Source organism: Rana temporaria, chromosome 1 (genome assembly GCF_905171775.1).
Source record: "Rana temporaria chromosome 1, aRanTem1.1, whole genome shotgun sequence".
Lineage (NCBI taxonomy): Eukaryota > Metazoa > Chordata > Amphibia > Anura > Ranidae > Rana > Rana temporaria.
Genome location: NC_053489.1, coordinates 146,071,103 through 146,091,937, shown reverse-complemented (window position 1 = coordinate 146,091,937; position 20,835 = coordinate 146,071,103).

Sequence of the window (20,835 nt, the reverse complement as noted above, 5' to 3'; positions counted from 1 at the left end):
GGTAATGGGGACAGAGTTATGGGATGTATTAAAGTTAGGGTTAGAATTAAAGGGTATGTTTGGAGATAAACACACTATTTGATGGAGGCTTAGGGTACTACCACCTTGTTCCCATAGGTATCTCCCAGCTGGCCCAAGATTCATCATAAAGTAAATTGTATCTGGTGCCACGCATGCCAGTGCAAAAACATGCATGCTTATCAATAACATGTATGCTAGTTTCAGTCAAGATCAGTCCACCGAACTCTGACACACCAGTTGTATATTCAGCCGACTATATCTATGAGCATTATGAGGATTTGTTTAGGTTCCTGAGAGGTTTAACTTAGTACTGCTATGGATATAGAGCATTATTTACACCATAGATGCTGATTGACACAAATTCTTTAATTGTTTTCTAGTATATGCAATCTTTCAAAGACTTATTGCATGATCATATACAGTAAAAGTATAATCTTTGTAGGTTGTAAAGATCTAAGTTGCTCCCCAGTGTTGTAGTGTTAAAAGTAAACATCAGTCTGATTGTAAAAAAAGTACAATAAAATAATTCTGAGAAACACACATACTTCCCTTCTTAAAATATCCTTTAGGAGATAATGAATATGGTGCTTGCTTGTAAGATACAAGACATATAGGCACTTCCACCACCTTCCCCATTCGAGGCAATAATCAAATAACAGAAAAATATTATTACCACTTTCATCCAGTAATGTGACAGTTTATATTTATATATATATATATATAAAGATTCTTGAGTATTTTAATTTGATAATTTTAGGTGGAGGACTGGGATGCAATGAACATTTGTATAAACTAGTCATTTTATTTAGTCATCCTTACAATATAATACTTTTCATCATATAATTAATTATACCTGGGCTTTCTTTTTGTCTTCAGGGTATTCCATCAAGCTCCCACTTCCATGGGATTATGTTCTATCTTGTCTTACTAGCCACTTTGTATGGCATTCTGTCTCTTCTCATTGTGTACATTGTTCAGTGTTCCTAGATTTCTCAATAACTATAGTCACTATACATGCTTTCATGTGACTTAGATTAATTAGGGATGACGTTGTGTCTTCTTATCTTTTTACACATCCAATATCAGATTACATTGTGATATTGTATGACTTCACCGGGATACTATTGAATAGATCATCCCTGGCGGGTACTGCCAAAGCCTTCCATTTATTAGATGCTGAATATAAATGTGAGGTCATGATCTGGCCTGACTGAGGTCACAAACCACTAGATGACAACATATCTTTTAGACTGCATTACATGTGAAAGTAATTGATTCCTTAAACTGTATGCTTTGAAGTATGGATGACAAACAACATTTAAAATCGCGATAGTGTTTAGCAGGGTGCTTAATTATAATAAGTAGGAGATAATACTTCTTCTCTTAACACTTAATTCATCAGTCTTATCCCAGTAAATATTCATGGAGAAAAACACTTTCCCAGTTTATCCCATCTGCTGACCCATAGATAAGATTATAGGGCCAGATTCACAGTCCGGCGGCGCAGCGTAACGTAACCGATTTATGTTACACCGCCGCAAATTTTCTGTCTAAGTGCCCGATCCACAAAGAACTTACCTGGAAATTTGCAGCGGTGTATCGTAAATCCGTCCGGCGCAAGGCGGGCCAATTGAAATGGGGCGGGTACCATTTAAATTAGGCGCGCTCCTGCGCCGGACGTACTGCGCATGCTCCTGACGCAAATTTCCCGACGTGCTTTGCGTGAAATTACGACGCGCCAACGTTTTGTGAATCGCGGTGTGAAAAAAAGACTTGCGCCGGGAATTATTTTTTTTTTTTTAAAAATTCAAAAGCGACGGGGGAAAGACGGGTATTCTTTTACATGGTGGAGTAATTTTCCACTTTGTAAAAGGTGCCCTATCTTTTCGACGGCAAACTAACACTTGCGGCGACGTAACGACGAGAATTTGCATACCCGACGCTGGTTTACGAAGCAAACTCCCCCCAGCGGCGGCCGCGGTACTGCATCCTAAGATCCGACAGTGTAAAACTATTACACCTGTCGGATCTTAGGGATATCTATGCGTAACTGATTCTATGAATCAGTCGCATAGATAGAAACAGGGATACGACGGCGTATCAGCAGATAAGCCGTCGTATCCCTTTTGTGAATCTGGCCCATATTTCCTTACTTCAACAATGAGATCAAGGGCATAAACACTTCTTACTGGCTTTAATTTTTCCATTTATAGCCAAAGCTATTCAAAATAATCATGATGAATAATAGTAATAGATTATACAAACCAGTAGTTAGAAATCATCTCTGCATTTAATAAAAAAAAAGGAGTATGGGCAGGCATGTTATGTTTCTCTAAAACATTTGGAAGCCTTAAAGTGTATGTAAACACATACACTATATTACCAAAAGTATTGCAATGCTTGCCTTTTAATGGCACCCCCAGTCTTAGTACGTCAGGTTCAATATTGAGTTGGCCCACCCTTTGCAGCTATAACAGTTACAATTTTGCTGGAAAGGCTGTCCACAAGGTTTAGGAGTGTGTCAATGGCAATGTTTGACCATTCTTCTAGAAGTGCTTTTGTGAGGTCAGGCACTGATGAGAAGGCCTGGCTCGCAGTCTCCGCTCTAATTCATCCCAAAGGTGTTCAAGACTCTGTGCAGGCCAGTAATGTTCCTCCACCCCAAACTCCCTCATCCATGTCTTTATGGACCTTGTTTGTGCACTAGTGTGCAGTCATGTTGGAACAGGAAGGGGCCATCCCCAAACTGTTCCCACTGAGAGCATGAAATTGTCCAAAATGTCTTGGTATGGTGATGCCTTAAGAGTTCCCTTCACTGGAACTAAGGGGCCAAGCCCAATCCCTGAAAGACAACCCTACACTATAATCCCCCTACACCAAATGATTTGGACCAGTGCACAAGTCCATAAAGGCATGGATGAGCGAGGTGGAGGAACTTGACTGGCCTGTACAGAGTCTTGACCTCAACCAGATAGAACACCTTTAGGATGAATTGAGCGGAGACTGCAAGCCAGGCCTTCTCGTCTACCATCAGTGCTTGACCTCACAAATGCGCTTCTGGAAGAATGGTCAAAAATTCCCATAGACACACTCCTAAACCTTGTGGACAGCCTTCTCAGAAGAGTTAAAGGTGTTAAAGCTGCAAGCTAAAGTTCTTGTGTGTAAAGACAGGTGTCCCAATATTTTTGGTAATATAGTGTATATAGCCAGATGTAAAAGGGGACCTATAAATCCCAGTTAGATTACTTTTTCCATAAAGTGAGAGGATTTTTTTTTAAATCTTTGAATTTTTCACCATTTCCTGTCTCAGCTGCATCGGTCACCAAGGTAAATTGAAATGTTGAATCACTTAGAGGGCACTCATGTAGCAATAACAACTTGGCAGTGATTCATATCCTTTTATACTCTATTTTCTATCCAAAACAAAAAAAAGCTATACACTTTAACCACTTCAATACCAGGCACTTTCACTCCCTTCCTGCCCAAGCCAATTTTCAGTTTTCCGCACTGTTTAAATGCCAATTGCGCGGTCATACTACACTGTAGCCAAACAGAAATTTTATAATTTTGTTCCCACAAGTAGAGCTTTCTTTTGGTGTTATTTTATTACCTCTGCGGTTTTTATTTTTTGCTAAACAAATAAAAAAAAAAAACTTTTGTAAAAAGAAGTTTTTCTTTTGTTTCTGTTATAAAATTTTGTAAATGAGTAAGTTTTCTCCTTCACTGATGGGCACTGATAAGGCGACACTGACAGGCACTGATAAGGTGGCACCAATGAGGTGGCACTGATGGGCACTGACGATGGGCACTGATAGGCGGCACTGATAGGCACTGATGGGTGGCAGTGGTGGGCACTAATGGCCACTGATAGGCGACACTGACGGGCACTGAAAGGCTGCACTCATGGGTACGTATGTGTTCCAATGATAGGCGGCACTGCTGGGCACTGATACGTGGCACTGATGGGCACTGATATGCGGCACTGATAGATGGCACTGATAGGCATCACTGATGGCACTGGCATATCCCTGGTGGTTTAGGGTGGCATACCTGGTGGTCCAGTGCGGTTGCCATCCCTGGTGGTCCTGGCGGCATCCTGGTGGTCCTGGGTGGGCATCCGAGGGGGGCTGTGCTGATAAACAATCAGCAAAGACCCACCCTGTCAGGAGAGCAGCCGAAAGACTCACTGTCAGACGTGAGTGAGAAAAAGCCAATCAACAGCTCTTCCTGTTTACATCGTAATCAGCCGTGATTGGGCATGGTTGATCACGTGGTAAAGAGCCTCCGGCAGAGGCTCTTTACCAAGATTGGTGTAGCGTTGTGTCAGAATGACACGCCGCACCACCGATCGCTGCGATGTGTGCCCCCACGGGTGCGCGGTGGCTGTTATCCTGCTGTACATCATATGACGCCCAGCCAGCATAACTGAACCACTGCCCAGCTGTCATTCTGCGATAGGCTGGGCTGGAAGTGGTTAAATTACATATTTTACTGAATGGTACATGATAAAAATATAGGCTTGTTTTCTTTCTTTTGCAATTTAAGGCATGACTTTTTACTTAATCTTGATAGGTATATCAACATATATGCAACAAAATTAACCTGATATGTGATAACAACATATATTTAAATATAGATATAAACAGTGCAGCCCCAAACATGAAAGTAAAAATAATTATATTGAACATTGCTCTGTGAGATGTTCAAAGCTTGAGATATGTTTTTGGGTTTACATCCACTTGAAGAATGACTCTGAAACTGGTGTTGAGTTAATCCAGCTCTGAGCACTCCTCTTTTATTGTTCAGTGATATAAAACGGACTTACAAAGAAAAACCTTAGTCCGTTCCACCCCCTTGCTGTGAGTGACAGTTTTTTTTACATATCTCATGCACTAGCCTGGAGACAGTCATTATTTTTTAATTCCCACCCCCACTCCTTTTCTGAAGTCATGTGGTTACTTTTCTGGATTTTGACTGGATGTTAGTGATCGTAGCAGAATTCAGTGTAAGAAATACAAAGGAAAAAATGCATGTTGACAAGGGGAGTGTAGAGGTGGGTGGGGAGTCTACTGACATCACGACTCCACCCACCGAGCTCCAGACAACAGATCCACCCACAGAATCTGCAGTTTTTCAGGTCTCATAACAGACAGAGGGGAGACATTTGACAGGTAAGGATACATGCAGGAGGCATGTATATCCTTATAGATCAGCACTATGGCAGTAGCTTAGAAAGGATGAGAGTGGGTTTACATCCACTTTAAGGATTATCTCCTACTATTGTATTTTTTTTTATGACAAACAGGGTAAACCGCATAAGCATTGCTGATAAAACACATTTGTGCAAAACGCAATTCCAGCCATTATGGTTATTTAACAAGAAAAAGAGTTACCGTATTTATCGGGGTATTGCACGCTCTGGCGTATAGCGCGCACCCCTAAAGTGGACCCGCATTCCTGTGGAAAAAAGATTTTTGTACTTACAGTTTTGGTGTCTTGCGCGGCGTCCATCGGCGGCCTTGTCGGGTCCGGCGTCCGTCTGCGGCTTCGGGTGTCCTCTTCGTCGGGTCCGGCGTCCTTCTGCGGCGTCCTCCCCACTCAATCCCCACTTTCCCGCGCCGAGTTTGAATACTGCACCGGCATATACCGAGCGCAGTACACTCGTGTATAGTCGGGCAGGCTCGCCTACTCTCGCGCTCACGTCCTGTACATCCAGGACGTGAGCCGAGCCTGCCCGACTATACACGAGGGTACTGCATTTGGTATATGCCGGCGCAGTATTCAAAGTCAGCGCGGGAAAGCGAGTATCGGCGTAGATCGCGCATCCACGATTTTGCCCTGATTTTCAGGGCAAAAAAGTGCGTGGTATACGCCGATAAATACGGTAAGTATAAAACTGATAGAAGCCAAAGATAGTTTATTCTTTAGTGGCTTGGTTACTATGACCTGGGATCTAAATCACTACTTACTATTATACTTTGCATATCATCATTCTTGTATGCTATGGCTAATAATATAAGGCAGGTCTGTTATTGGTAATGCTCCCAGGGCCTGATTTATTCTTTTACCATTACTTTTGTTTTTAAAATTAACCTAAATGTTTTTAAGATTATAAGAATTTCATAATTTTTAGAGCTTTCTTGGCTACAGAATGATGTTACAATTACAGAGGCTCTTAAACAATTATATGTTTTATAAATGTATACTGTATCTGTGTGAGATTATTTGCCATTCTGCAAAAAATAAGAACAGTGTTTGCTTTTATTTTATCCATTACTTAACAGTTTGTGCATCATGGCAACAACATATTTATTTTAGCACCTTTTTCATCAATGACAACTGATATAATGTACAAAATAACCAGTGCCCCAGTGGAGAAGATTTTGTTTTTAATTAGTTCTACAGCATATGGCTAGGCTGAGTGTTACTTCTTGGAATATGCTTTTTTTTTTTTTTATAATAAATGTTCATTATCAGCTATACATTGCAGTTGTAAAGTGGCAGATGGGTAGATTTTTCCCACCTGGGCACGCATTATAGCTATATGTTTAGCAGCCCTAAATGTTTGTTTACTTCAGTTTAAAACCAAGTGAGTCTGGGCAGAGCTGGCTGTTTCATGTAGATCCCAAAAGCTGAGCTCAGGAAGAGAATTTTCCAATCCTATTCCTGGGTTACTGTGATTACTACCTTATTGATCATTCATTCTTATCTTGGATAACAATTGGATATCTGATTTTATGATGACCACCTACAAGGGATAATGTGGTGATATCATTTTAAGGTATGACATTAGTATTGAGTATGTAATAGTTGTATAGAGCTGTCAGGGCTGGGCTCCTGCTATTTTTCAACCATGTTGGAATGCGGACAGAAGCAAAGTAGGCATCATTATTTCTTTGCTTTCTGACAAAGCCTTGTCTTGGGCACACCCTATATGGCAAACACAAAAACCCATTGTCTAGAATTACCCTGAGTTTGTTGCCTCCTTTAAAAGGGTATTTAAAATTCTTGCTTGCTCCACCTCTGCTTCCAAAAGCCTTATCTATATATATAAAACTCAACGTGTGTGTGTGTGTATGTATGTATGTATGTATGTATGTATGTTCCAGCATCACGTCCAAACGGCTAAAGATATTAACATGAAACTTGGCACACATGTTACTTATATGTCAGCAACAAACATAGGATAGGTGGTTTAACCCTTACCCACCCCCATTTGCCATGGTCGGGGTTTTTCTTTAAAGTCCCATTCAACTCTATGGGAAATACATGCTACTTCATGTTCCAGCATCACGTCCAAACGGCTAAAGATATTAACATGAAACTTGGCACACATGTTACTTATATGTCAGCAACAAACATAGGATAGGTGGTTTAACCCTTACCCACCCCCATTTGCCATGGTCGGGGTTTTCCTTTAAAGTCCCATTCGACTCTATGGGAAATACATGCTACTTCATGTTCCAGCATCACGTCCAAACGGCTAAAGATATTAACATGAAACTTGGCACACATGTTACTTATATGTCAGCAACAAACATAGGATAGGTGGTTTAACCCTTACCCACCCCCATTTGCCATGGTCGGGGTTTTCCTTTAAAGTCCCATTCGACTCTATGGGAAATACATGTTACTTCATAACTTCCAAACGGCTGTAGATATTTCGATAACACTTGGTCACATGTTACTTATATGTCCACTTAAACTATAGGATAGTTAATTTATCCCTTAACTACCCCCATTTGTAAGGGTCGGGGTTTTTGTTTAAAGTCCCATGCAAATCAATGGGAAATGTATGTTCCCACATAACTTCTGTACGCCTGGAGATATTTCAATAATACCTGGTACACATATTACTTATATGCCAAATAAAAATATATGACAGTTAAATTAACCCTTACCTACACCCTTATATAAAAGATGGGTATATTTATATTACTATGATTTTCCTCCCCAAAAGGTTAAGATAGGAAGACCGGTTAAGTGCCCAATAAATAGGGATGAGCTTCGTGTTCGACTCGAACATCGTATGTTTGACCGTTCGTTGAAATACGAACGTTACAGGTCATTCGCGCCAAATTCGAGTGGCGTGTCACGGCCCATAATTCACTGCAGCATCACAGTGCATTGCTGGCTGATGATTGGCCAAGCAGGCACTATGACCTGCATGCTTGGCCAATCACAGCTTGCAAAAAACGGAGAGCCATAATTGGCCAAAGCCAGGGTAGCTTTGGCAAATTATGGCTCAGGGGGTTTAGTACACGCCCCACACTATAAAAGGCCGCCTGCAGGTTGGCCTTGTGTAGTGTGTTGCGGAGGTTAAGAGAGAGAAGACAGAGAGAGAAAGAGAGTGTCATTTTTTCTAGGTAGAAAGAGCAGGCAGGCTAGTCAGTTAAAGTTACAGGGCCGGATTCACAAAGAGTTCCGCCGGCGTATCAGTAGATACGCCGACGTAACTCGGAATCTAAGCCGTCGTAAGTTTAAGTGTATGCTCAAACTGAGATACACTTAAACCTAGCTAAGATACGATGGCCTGCGCCATCGTATCTTAGGGTGCAATTTTTCCGCTGGCGCTTCCGTTGATTTCGGCGTAGAATATGTAAATTACTAGATACGCCGATTCACGAACGTACGCTTGCCCATCGCAGTAAAGATACGCCGTTTCCGTAAGAGATACGCTGCGTAAAGATAAACATGCCCCCTAGGTGGCGTAGCCAATGTTAAGTATGGCCGTCGTTCCCGCGTCGAAATTTGAAAATTTTCCGTTGTTTGCGTAACTCGTCCGTGAATGGGGCTGGACGTAATTTACGTTCACGCCGAAACCAATGACGTCCTTGCGGCGTACTTTGGAGCAATGCGCACTGGGAAATTCCACGGACAGCGCATGCGCCGTTCGGGAAAAACGGCAATCACGTCGGGTCACCAAAAATTAACATAAAACACGCCCCCACATCCTCATTTGAATTACGCGCACTTAGGAGGCAAGTGCTTTGTGAATACAGCACTTGCCTCTCTGACTTACGGCAGCGTAGCGTAAATACGATACGCTGCGCCGCTGTAACAATGAGCGCCTCTACCTGAATCCGGCCCAAAGTGTGTAGAGGATATATATGCATCCCAGGTGTTGTATATATATGTATACACTGTATAGTATAGCTATTTGAAAAAGGAGGAAAATTTGGGACTTTAAATGAGGCTGCAGACATGGTGTGGGTAATGAAGGGAGGTACATATTTATTAATCATACAATTGCATGACATGTCTCTAAACATGGCAATAAGATAAGCAATAAGGGTACAACAGTGCATAACCTGGTGCCACACAGTGGTCTGTATTGATCGATGGATACAATATATGCATTAACATATGTACAGATGTCACATTAACAGCAAAAGCAAGAAGTATAAAAATTGTTAAAACCAGCGGAACCATCAAGGATAGCTAAGGTATTCATCAATATCAATGATATGATCGGAGCATATATCCGCATCTCTCGTGACCGACGCGTTTCGTGTCCATGACACTCATCAGGGGCTGATGCATGGGATATCTACAGAGTAAATAGTATAAGGTATAATTATTTGATCTGGTAGTGATCAAAAATAAATAACAGTAATGATAAAAACAAAAGATGGAACAGAAAGGTCCGTTTGGAGTACTTACATGGGATCTGGGAGGTCGGTGTAGTAAGTATGGAGCTGAGGCCAAAAAATGGGTAAGGTGATGGCTAAGGTGATGTCTAACCGCACACCGACAGAGCGCTCAGAGGAAACACCTCCCCCACAGACATAGAAGGTGGTATCGTGGCATATGGGATGACAAAAAGGTAGTAGACCAATGGTGACAGCCAAAGGGAGTCTATACGAAATAAAAATAAAATAAGCAATGCCAAGATGTCAAACTAAATTGGGCATATTAGAGGACAAGTAACCCACGTCAAATAAGGAACAATAGAAAACCCCCAATGTGATAGTAGAGGGAATAGCCTTGTGCTGGCTTACTGAAAATCCCAGCAACCAGGGGAAAAGGATGGAGCAGGGTGGTCTGACATGGTATCTCCAAGAAATGGCAGGCAAGTCTGTGTGTGGGGAGGACCTCAATATAAACGCCCCGCACAGGTGCATGTTGACAATCACCAGCGTCACGTGGGCGCGATGCAAACTGAGAGGAGTACTGATGTAGGCGGATCCCCGCCCATGGAGGACACCCTATGCATCAGCTGCTTTGGCTCAGAAGGAAATCACAGGCCAAGATGACGTCATACGTTGGGCGGGATGCGTGTCGCCGATGTGCTGTGAGCGCAACCCCCGACATCCCTATCCGCCCTTAGATTGTTTCTTTTATGTGGTTTCTGTGTTTAGAGACATGTCATGCAATTGTATGATTAATAAATATGTACCTCCCTTCATTACCCACACCATGTCTGCAGCCTCATTTAAAGTCCCAAATTGTTCTCCTTTTTCAAATGTTGAACCAGGGATGGAGGTGCACCACATATGTGCCTCATTTAAAGTCCGAACCCCCCCCCTTCTTGTATAGTATAGCTAGATCTGCTCTTCCTAATTTACTGGCAGGCAGGTGATTGTGCTAGCTGCATTATTCTCACGTGGTGTACTGCCTGTGTCCTCTACAGTTTGCACCTAAAGCTATGTGGTGTGTACTGCCTGTGTCCTCTGCAGTTTGCACCTAAAGCTACGTGGTGTGTACTGCCTGTGTCCTCTGCAGTGTTCACCTAAAGCTATTGGGTGTGTACTGCCCGTGTCCTCTGCAGTTTGCACCTAAAGCTATGTGGTGTGTACTGCCAGTGTCCTCTGCAGTGTGCACCAAAAGCTACGTGGTGTGTACTGCCCGTGTCCTCTGCAGTTTGCACCTAAAGCTATGTGGTGTGTACTGCCCGTGTCCTCTGCAGTGTGCACCTAAAGCTACATGGTGTGTACTGCCCATGTCCTCTGCAGTTTGCACCTAAAGCTACGTGGTGTGTACTGCCTGTGTCCTCTGCAGTTTGCACCTAAAGCTACGTGGTGTGTACTGCCTGTGTTCTCTGCAGTTTGCACCTAAAGCTACGTGGTGTGTTCTGCCCGTGTCCTCTGCAGTTTGCACCTAAAGCTTTGTGGTGTGTACTGCCCGTGTCCTCTGCAGTGTGCACCTAAAGCTACGTGGTGTGTACTGCCCGTGTCCTCTGCAGTTTGCACCTAAAGCTACGTGGTGTGTACTGCCTGTGTCCTCTGCAGTTTGCACCTAAAGCTACGTGGTGTGTACTGCCTGTGTCCTCTGCAGTTTGCACCTAAAGCTACGTGGTGTGCACTGCCCGTGTCCTCTGCAGTTTGCACCTAAAGCTACATGGTGTGTACTGCCTGTGTCCTCTGAAGTTTGCACCTAAAGCTACGTGGTGTGTACTGCCTGTGTCCTCTGCAGTTTGCACCTAAAACTATGTGGTGTGTACTGCCTGTGTCCTCTGCAGTGTGCACCTAAAGCTATGTGGTGTGTACTGCCCATGTCCTCTGCAGTTTGCACCTAAAGCTACGTGGTGTGTACTGCCTGTGTCCTCTGCAGTTTGCACCTAAAGCTACGTGGTGTGTGTACTGCCTGTGTCCTCTGCAGTGTGCACCTAAAGCTACATGGTCCTCTGCAGTGTTCAGGTCATCAGTATGTCTGGAAGGACAACAAGGAGAGGCAGAGAGTCACAAGCCGATAAAAGAGGGCAAGCAGGCTCTGTGTCTAGAGGCAACAGTGCTGCTGGTCGTGAACACGGTGCATCCTCATCAGCACGTGGCCGTGGGACATGCTCCTCCTTTTTTTCGGCAGCTGGCCATGTTTTGCCACAACATGCTGAAGACTTGGTAGAGTGGATGACCAAACCGTCCTCATCCTCTCTCACCCAGGCTCAGGCTACTTTGTCTGGCAAAGCAGCTGCCAAGGCGTTATTCCAAAAGTTCCTTGGTGTGGGCCTTTTTTGAGACAAGCGCATCAGATCGCACCGCTGCTATTTGCAACATACTGTATGTCTCAAGCGTATCTCGCGTGGCCAAAACATCACCCGCTTGGGCACCACATGTTTGACCAGACATATGTCGACCTGCCATGCAGTTCGTTGGCAAGCGTACCTCAAAGTCCTACACCAAAGAACAAAGTGGACCTCCCCTTGCTTCTCATCAGCTGGGATCTTCAACCCCACTATACCCTCAGTCCTCTCTGAAGCCTGCACTGATAGGACTGAAGGTGTAGAATTAGGTGTGTCACAGCCAAGTACTTGCGGGCAATCTACTATCGGTACACCGATGGCAGATTGTACCAGGCAAATTTCCCTGCCCCAGTTGCTGCAGCGCCAAAAGAAGTTCTCTCCCAGCCATCCACATGCCCAGCGGTTGCATGCTAGCTTAGCTAAATTGCTAGCACTTCAACTGCTGCCTTTTCAGTTGGTAGATTCTGCCCCCTTCTGTGAGTTTGTGGAATGTGCGGTACCTCAGTGGCAAGTTCCCAAACGCCACTTTTTCTCACGGAAGGCGATTCTGGCTCTCTACCGGCATGTGGAAGGCAATGTCCATGACTCGCTGGACAGGGCGGTCAGTGGTAAGGTGCATATTACTGCTGACTCATGGTCCAGCAGGCATGGACAGGGACCTTACCTATCTTTCAAGGCGCATTGGGTGACTCTGCTGGCAGCTGGGAAGGATGCAGGACAAGGTACAGTAGTGTTGGAGGTTGTTCCGCCACCACACCTCCAAAATGCTACTACTGGTTGTGACACACCTCTCTTCTCCACCCCCTCCTCTTCTTCTTCCTCTGTGGCCTCTTCCTGTGCTGATGTGTCCTCGGAACCAGCAGTGCTCCGTATGCGTTCAAGGGGCTACGCAGGAATACAGGCAAAGAGATGCTTGAACTGGTGTGCTTGGGGGACAGAGCCACACTGGGCCAGAGGTTCTGTCAGCTCTGCAGGGTCAGGCTCAGAGGTGGTTGACACTACACCAGCTTAAGCCAGGAATGGTGGTTTGCGACAATGGCACCAACCTCCTCTCGGCCCTGTGACAGGGACAACTGACCTATGTGCCCTGTTTTGCTTGGTGGTGCAGCGGTTCTTGGGCAGGTAACCGGGCTTACAGGATGTCCTGAAGCAGGCCAGTGCTCGGCTGGCAGACCTCCAAGAGGAATACAACCTGCCCAATAACCGCCTAATCTGTGACATGCCCACCAGGTGGAACTCTACGTTGGCCATGCTGCAGCGGCTGCACATGCAGCAGAGGGCCATCAATGAGTATCTGTGCCAATATGGCAGCAGGACAGGGTCAGGGGAGCTTGTTTTTTTTCCCCACGCCAGTGGGCCATGATCAGGGATGCATGCACTGTCCTGTCACCATTTGAGGAGGCCACGAGGATGGTGAGCAGTGACAGTGCATGGATCAGTGAGACTGTCCCTCTTATTCACCTGCGTGGAATAATGGACAGGGCCCTTGAGGCAGAACAGAGGGAGGAAGAGGAGGACTTCCTTACCTCTCAAGGCCCCCTTTATCCAGACAGTGTTCCTGCTTGCCCGCCTATCACACAGGAAGAGGAGGAGGAGGAGGAGTGTGTCAGCATGGAGGTGGAGCCTAGCACTCAGCATCAGCAGCAGTCTTCAAGGTATCAATTACAGTCCCAAGGAACCCATGGACTTGTATGTGGCTGGGACGAGGTGGCTAACAATCTCTTTCACTTTGAGGGAGATGATTGTTAATATTGTGTATTTATGTCACTATGTGGATTTATGACTGGGAATGACCCGGGATGGATCCAGTCAGCCGCAGCTTTTTTAGTTTTGTATTTTTATCTTTAAATATTGATCAATGATTTTGGATAATTTTAAGGATTATACTGTCCCGTTGCATTTAAATATGCTGCAGGACTGAGATTGTCGTATCGAGGTTTTGTTATTCTCCCTCGCTCCGTTTTTTTAGGCTTTACTTTCACCGGCTGTTTAAATACAGATGCCGTGTCGAGGTAAGCTGAGCTAGACCGTCTAGCAATTTCTTAATGTCCTGTGTTTCCCTTACCCCGTTCAGTGATTACTATGGGTGTTTACTGCGGGTTTCCAGGAACTAAGATGGAGGCTGTGTGGCTATCATTGGATCCTTCCTGAGGTTAGCCCCGCCTCTTTTTTCTATATTACGCAGTGATTCAAAGCGTCTCCTTACCCCGTGAACAAGTCCCTGTTGAGACGAAACGTCGGGAGGAGTCGCTCTGACGTCACCGCGTTTGCATGTGTGAGGACCCGGAAGTTCGGGACGCACGCTTCTATTCAGGCCGGCCGGCTGTGTGTTTTTATGCTCGATACATGCTCATTTTAATAGGATTGATGTAAGTACGCAATCTGCTGTTTTTTTTTACAATAAACCTACATACAGTATTACGCTATTGTGCTCTCCTTGGTTTCTTCATATGTTTTGGAGCTCTACATCGGGCTACTACTGAGTGGGGATATACACCATTGAGTCTTCATTATGAGATGAAAGGATTGAATTTGGCCCTGCAGTGGAAATTGGATATCTTTGTCATGCTGATTTTAATTTGACTTGCGGTAAGAGTCAGTGTTACCCATGGGTGGAGGTCTCCTGTCTGTACTGATCACTACGCCGTGGACTTATTTTGCACCTTGGGATCTACTGCTGTTTTCATCACTATATTTTGGGACTGTGTTCAAATCTTTTTGCTCTGTTTTTTTTATTTTTTTATTTTTTCTATTTTTTCTTCATTGCACTATGGATAACCATGTCGTATTGATATTGTCATGAACATTTATGTTATCACATAATCTCACTGAATAATTGCCATTTATTCTATTGACACCTATTCAGTGGCCCAGATTCAGGTAGATTTGCCCATTACTTACACATGAGCTGCTCAGCTGAATTTCTCTGCGCTGGGGCAATTTTGCCAAATTGCCACCTGATTCAGGAATCATTTGTTCATTTAATTTGCTCCTGTTTAAGGCAAAGCTGAGGGCGCAAGGCCGCGCAAGTCAAAGTGGGTGTGCCCCTATGTAAATGAGGAATTTTCGGCTCAGCAGAGGTTTGCGCCGGGCGCGCGCATGCGCAGTTAGAGCGCTGCCGTCTGCGCATGCGTCAAACTGCGCCAAGCATACTTTCAGGGCAAATCCTGCTCAGCTGCTTGCACTGAGCAAATAAATAGGAGCAGACTTGCGCAGGTTCTTTGCTGAATTTCATCCTGCTTTTTCCAACCCCCCCTGAGCAAGGAAATTCAGCCCATTTTGAAGAGATGGCACCTCCCAAAGGAACTAAAAAAAGGAAGGCAAACTTCGTGGCTGCGGAGATGGACATCTTAATTGCTGCACTCCAGCAACATAAAGAACTTCTATATGGTGCCCAGCGGGCAAACACCACCGTTGCCCAAAGGAGGGCTATCTTTGAAGCCATAGCCCTGGACATCAATGCCCTGGGTAATGAAGATCGTTCCTGGGATGACATTAAAAAAAAACTGAATGATATGAGGCGCAGGGTCCGGGATAAACTGGCTCTTATCCGAAAACATACCGGTGGCACGGGAGGTGGACCGCGATGTAAGATCCGCCTAAATCATGAGGAGGAGCTTATTGCCCAAACTTTTGTGCAGGAGCAGGTGGAGGGACTTGCAGGGTACGACTCCACTCTTGGGAACTTGGGGACTGGTAAGTTATTTTTTTTTTTATATCTGCTGTGCATCATGGGAGGGGGTAGAAGTGAACATATTTGTGGGTAGAAGTGAAGATGGAACTATTATTTTTGTTTCATATCTGCTGTGCATCATGGGAGGGGGTAGAAGTGAACATATTTGTGGGTAGAAGTGAAGATGGAACTATTATTTTTGTTTCATATCTGCTGTGCATCATGGGAGGGGGTAGAAGTGAACATGTGAGCAGTGTGTTGCAACAGCAAAATATTTCGTTTTGGTGTCATCCACAGGTGGTGATGATGATGATGAAGCTGGGCCGTCTTCGGCTGCGGGTCGACCCACGCCATCCATACCAGAGCCAGGGGTCCAGTCAGGCCCCATGGTCCTTATGGCAATGCTGGTCCAGGTGGAGATCCTACCGGGGCCAAGTATGGTGGAGGAACTTGTTTTGGAGGAGGATTCCTTTTTCCTCATCCAGGAGGACTCTGGCTCCCTCCAGGAGGATACCACCATCCCTGAGCAACCCACCACCCCCCCGCCCAGCACGTCATCCCCCTCCAGGGCAAGCCCCTCCATTGTGGACCCCTCCCCTTCTCCCTCTGTCCGTGCCCGAGCCTCTCCTCCCAGGAAGGCTCTGTCCAAAACGAGGCATATATCCTCCAGCCTCCGTGACGGTCTGCTGGAGGAGCAGGCCCTGCAGACCCGCCATATAGGGGCCATGGTGGGAGATGTTCGACGTCTGGCCGACAGCATGGCATCCACCTCCACCTCTGTGCAGCATGCCCTCACCCTGCATGCAGACCAGGACAAACATGTCTCACAGAGCCTGGCGGAAATAAGTGGCAACTCCAAGGCCATAGTCACCTGCTTGGTGGCTCAGGAGAACGCCCCCGCTTTATTAAGCAGGATGGCAGCTGCGGTGGAGGCCAACACCGCTGCTGTGCAGGCCAACACCGCTGCAGTGCGGGAGGAGGGGAGAGTTACCCGCCGTCATCAGCGGGATACCACCACCCGCCAAATGCGGATGTTGGCCCAGACAACACCATCCTCGCCCACCTGGCCAACGCCATGGAGGGCATGCAGCCACCACCTGTGAGGAGTCTGGAAGTAGGGGTTGATGCTCCTCCCCCCCTCAATCCCCACCCCATGCCTCCTCCGCACCACGGAGATTGAGGAGCCAGAGCCGGGGCACCCTTGGCCCAAAGAAGAAATCCAAAAAATGATATAATTTCTACAATTATTATATGCTCAGAATATGAGTTTATTTTATTTTTTTATATATGCTCAGAATATGAGTTTATTTAATTTTTTTATATATGCTCAGAATATGAGTTTATTTTATTTTTTATATATGCTCAGAATATGAGCTTTTATATTTATTTTTAGTCCCTACACACGGTGAGGAGTGTATACTACAGTGTGACTGGTGTGTGAATGGGGGGGGGGGTGGCACTCCTGCTGGAAAAGGGGTGTCACCCTCTGCCATGTGAAAGGTGTATGAATGGACAGCAACATAATTGGAGCCTTGACGCGGCGTTGCTGCTCCCTAATACCATGGGGTATTGTTGGGTCTAATCCAATTTGGGGTGCATGTGTCGGGTGTGTGCTAGGGACTACAGTGGTGTGCATACATGCATTATACTTGTGACAAGATCAGGGTGTGTTTAATGTGCAAAGAGACGTTCCACAAGACCATTCCAGATTGCTCTTCCCTCAGAAGATCCGGTAGTGTTTCTTGGGGGGGGGGTTGCGTGGTTCGGGGGTAAGGTCATTGCGTAGCTCAATGTGCATGCCCCTTCTCTCAGCAAAATTGTGGAGAATACAACATGCCCCGACGATTTGGCACACAAAGTTGGGTGAATACAACAGGGTCCCCCCTGATTTATCCAAACATCTGAATCGAGATTTAAAGATGCCAAATGTGCGCTCCACCACCGCACGGGTACGTGCATGGGCTTCGTTAAATCTTTCATCTCCTGGTGTTTGAGGGTTACGAAATGGGGTCATCATGTGAGGTCCCAGGGCATATGCAGAGTCACCTGGAAGGGAAAAGACAGGAGGATGTTAGTCGTGCATGTGCCCCTTGTGATGTCTGCATCATGGGGGGGGGCAGTCATACCTGACACCCATGTCACTCACCAATCAGCCAGCTGTCTCCATACATGTTCTGGTCAAACTAGGTTGGGATGGGGCTGTGTCGGTAAATAAAACTGTCATGGCTTGACCCTGGGTGTTTGGCACGGACATGCCATATGAGGCCATGTGCATCCACAATCACCTGCACATTTATCGAATGCCAATGCTTCCTGTTGCAGTAGATATGCTCGAGGAGCCGGGGGGGGCGTAGTGCCACATGGGTACAATCTATTGCACCCACAGTGCGTGGAAATCTGGCTATTTCATAAAAATCACTGATTGCCTTCTGCCGCAGGTCAGCCGTGGTTGGTTTGATAAATTGTGTGCCCATGCGTCTGAGTATTGCAGGGATCACTTGGTGCACACACCTGCTCATGATGGATTGGGACATCCCCGCCACCACTCCACCTGTGCGCTGAAATGAGCCACTTGCCAAAAAATGAAGGGTTGCCACTACCTTCACCAGTGGCTGCACTGCCTGTCCCCGATGGGTCGGGCTGCTGATGTCATCCTGCAGGATTGTTACCAACTCAAGGATGACTTCAGGGCTGAAGCGAAACATGCGATACACCTCATTATCACTAGTGTTGCTCACGAATATTCGCATTGCGAATATTCGACTCGAATATAGCATATTCGAGAAATCGCGCTATATTTCGAATTTCGCGGTGAATATTCGCAATTCCGAATATTCGCATTTTTCAATTTGATTTTTAAAACAGATCACATCCTATCGACGTCTAAAAGCATTGCTGGTATGATTAGAGACCCTGGGCCGAGTAGCTAAGCTGAGGCGATCCTTTTATGTTGCCAAATTGAAAAAAAAATAATTGCGATTTTTCGCTATTGCGAATGCGAAAATGATTGCGAATTTTCGATAACTGTGGTAGGAGAACTCTGATTGTCTCTGATGCAAAAGGGGGGGCTTTGTGTATGTGTATGTTATGAATATTTGTATGTTTGATATTATTATTTTTTGTAAGAAGGAAAAAATTGCGCATACCTTAAAAAAGGGGAGAATACAGCAGCAACTCAAAAATGTTATACAACATAAATTAATACAAGACAGAAAATGGAGTCGCTCTACAAGAATAAAAAATATGTCTAGTGACAAGACATGTGGGCAAATTATAAAATAAGCAAGCGCAAATAACTTGTGAAATACACAGTGAAACAAATATATAAAGAAATATAGTCCCAATAATAGAAAAATAATCTTTCATAAAAATGTCTTTGATATGTGAAGTGAAAAAAAGTCCAAAGCATGCAGCATGAACGTGTTCAATCTTCAAGGTGTTTGATTGACAAATGGCTGTGACAGATGGATAGAGTAAAGAATCACCACCAATGCAAAACACTTTTTATTTTCTATTGTAAAATATGACGAATATTCTGAGCCAATCAGAGTGCTCCTTCCGCATTTGCCGAATATTCGCAATTATTTTGTATTGTAAAATATCAAGAATATTCTGAGCCAATCAGAGTGCTCCTTCTGCATTTGCCGAATATTCGCAAATATTTTGTATTGTAAAATATCAAGAATATTCTGAGCCAATCAGAGTGCTCCTTCTGCATTTGCCGAATATTCGCAATTATTTTGTATTGTAAAATATCAAGAATATTCTGAGCCAATCAGAGTGCTCCTACAGCATTTGTCGAAATTGCGCAATAAATATCGCATTCGCATGTTGCGATATTTCGATAAAATATCACGAATATTCTGAGCCAATCAGAGCGCTCCTCCAGCATTTCTCGAAATTGCGCAATAAATATCGCATTCGCATGTTGCGATATTTCGATAAAATATCACGAATATTCTGAGCCAATCAGAGTGCTCCTACCGCAGTTATCAAAAAATCGCAATTAATTTCGCATTCGCAATAGCGAAAAATCGCAATCATTTAATTTCGATAAAATATCACGAATATTCGAATTTAGCGAATATATCTCGAATATTCGAATATATATTCGATATATATCGCGAAATCGAATATGGCATATTCTGCTCAACACTAATTATCACTCATCTCAAAAAGGTTGTAGCGCCCTCTGTAAATCCTCTCCCGTGCCCTCCTACGAGTCGGCTCAGTCAATAGAATATCAAGAACCATAGCTGCCCCTGGCATGTTGGTGCACAGATGTGAGGTCCCGAAAATGTGGGTGCTCTGCTTGTTCAGCTCGTCTGTCTAGGTGCTGCTGAAGTTGCGCGCTCCTTCAGATGACATTTGGCCATCTTTTGCTAACTTGCCCCTGCTCTTAGCAGGAGCAAGTTTGCCCGGGGAAAAAAGCTTGCGCGCTTCCAGCGCAAAATGCGCATCACACGCGCATGTTTCTGAATCATCGGCAGTACCTAATTTGCATATTCGCTGAGGGAATTCCATGAAGGCGCAACTTACACCCCGCGCAAAACTGCGCTATAATTGCGCCGGAGCAGCTAGGCTGCGTGCGCGGGAAAATGGCCGCATTTCAAGCTTAACTGGTTTACAGAATCAGCCGCAAATTTGCCTGGGAGCAAATCAGTACTTGCGCGGCGCAAATCACACTTGCTCCCGCGCAAGTGCTTCTTGAATCTGGGCCAGTGTCTTTTCACATCTTTAGAAGCGTGACTCCCTTTTGTTCCATGTTTGCTTGATGTTGTATGACATCTTTGAGACGCAGCTACTTTGTTTTGGTTATTGGGGTATGCGCAATAATTTTTTCTGTGTTATAAAAATTAATCAGGCTTGGATCACCACCAGCTACCAAGCACCTGATGCTGATGTAACTGAATATTTTTTTTTAATTGTCAGATCCCTTCAAGACTGCCTATGCTGATGCTGAGTGACTATCCTGTTATGCTGTGTGACTATCCTTTTCCTCCACAATGACCATGCTGATAGCTTGTAAGAACATTTTTGGTTCTGGGCACCAGCACCAGTGCCTAAGGCCCAATTTTTCTGCCCCTGTTTAACAGGGGCGTGTAATTAAAATTTTTGATGCAATACTTTGCAGCGGGCTCATTCATGCGCTCCAACTAGAGTATCTGTGAGGGGTTGC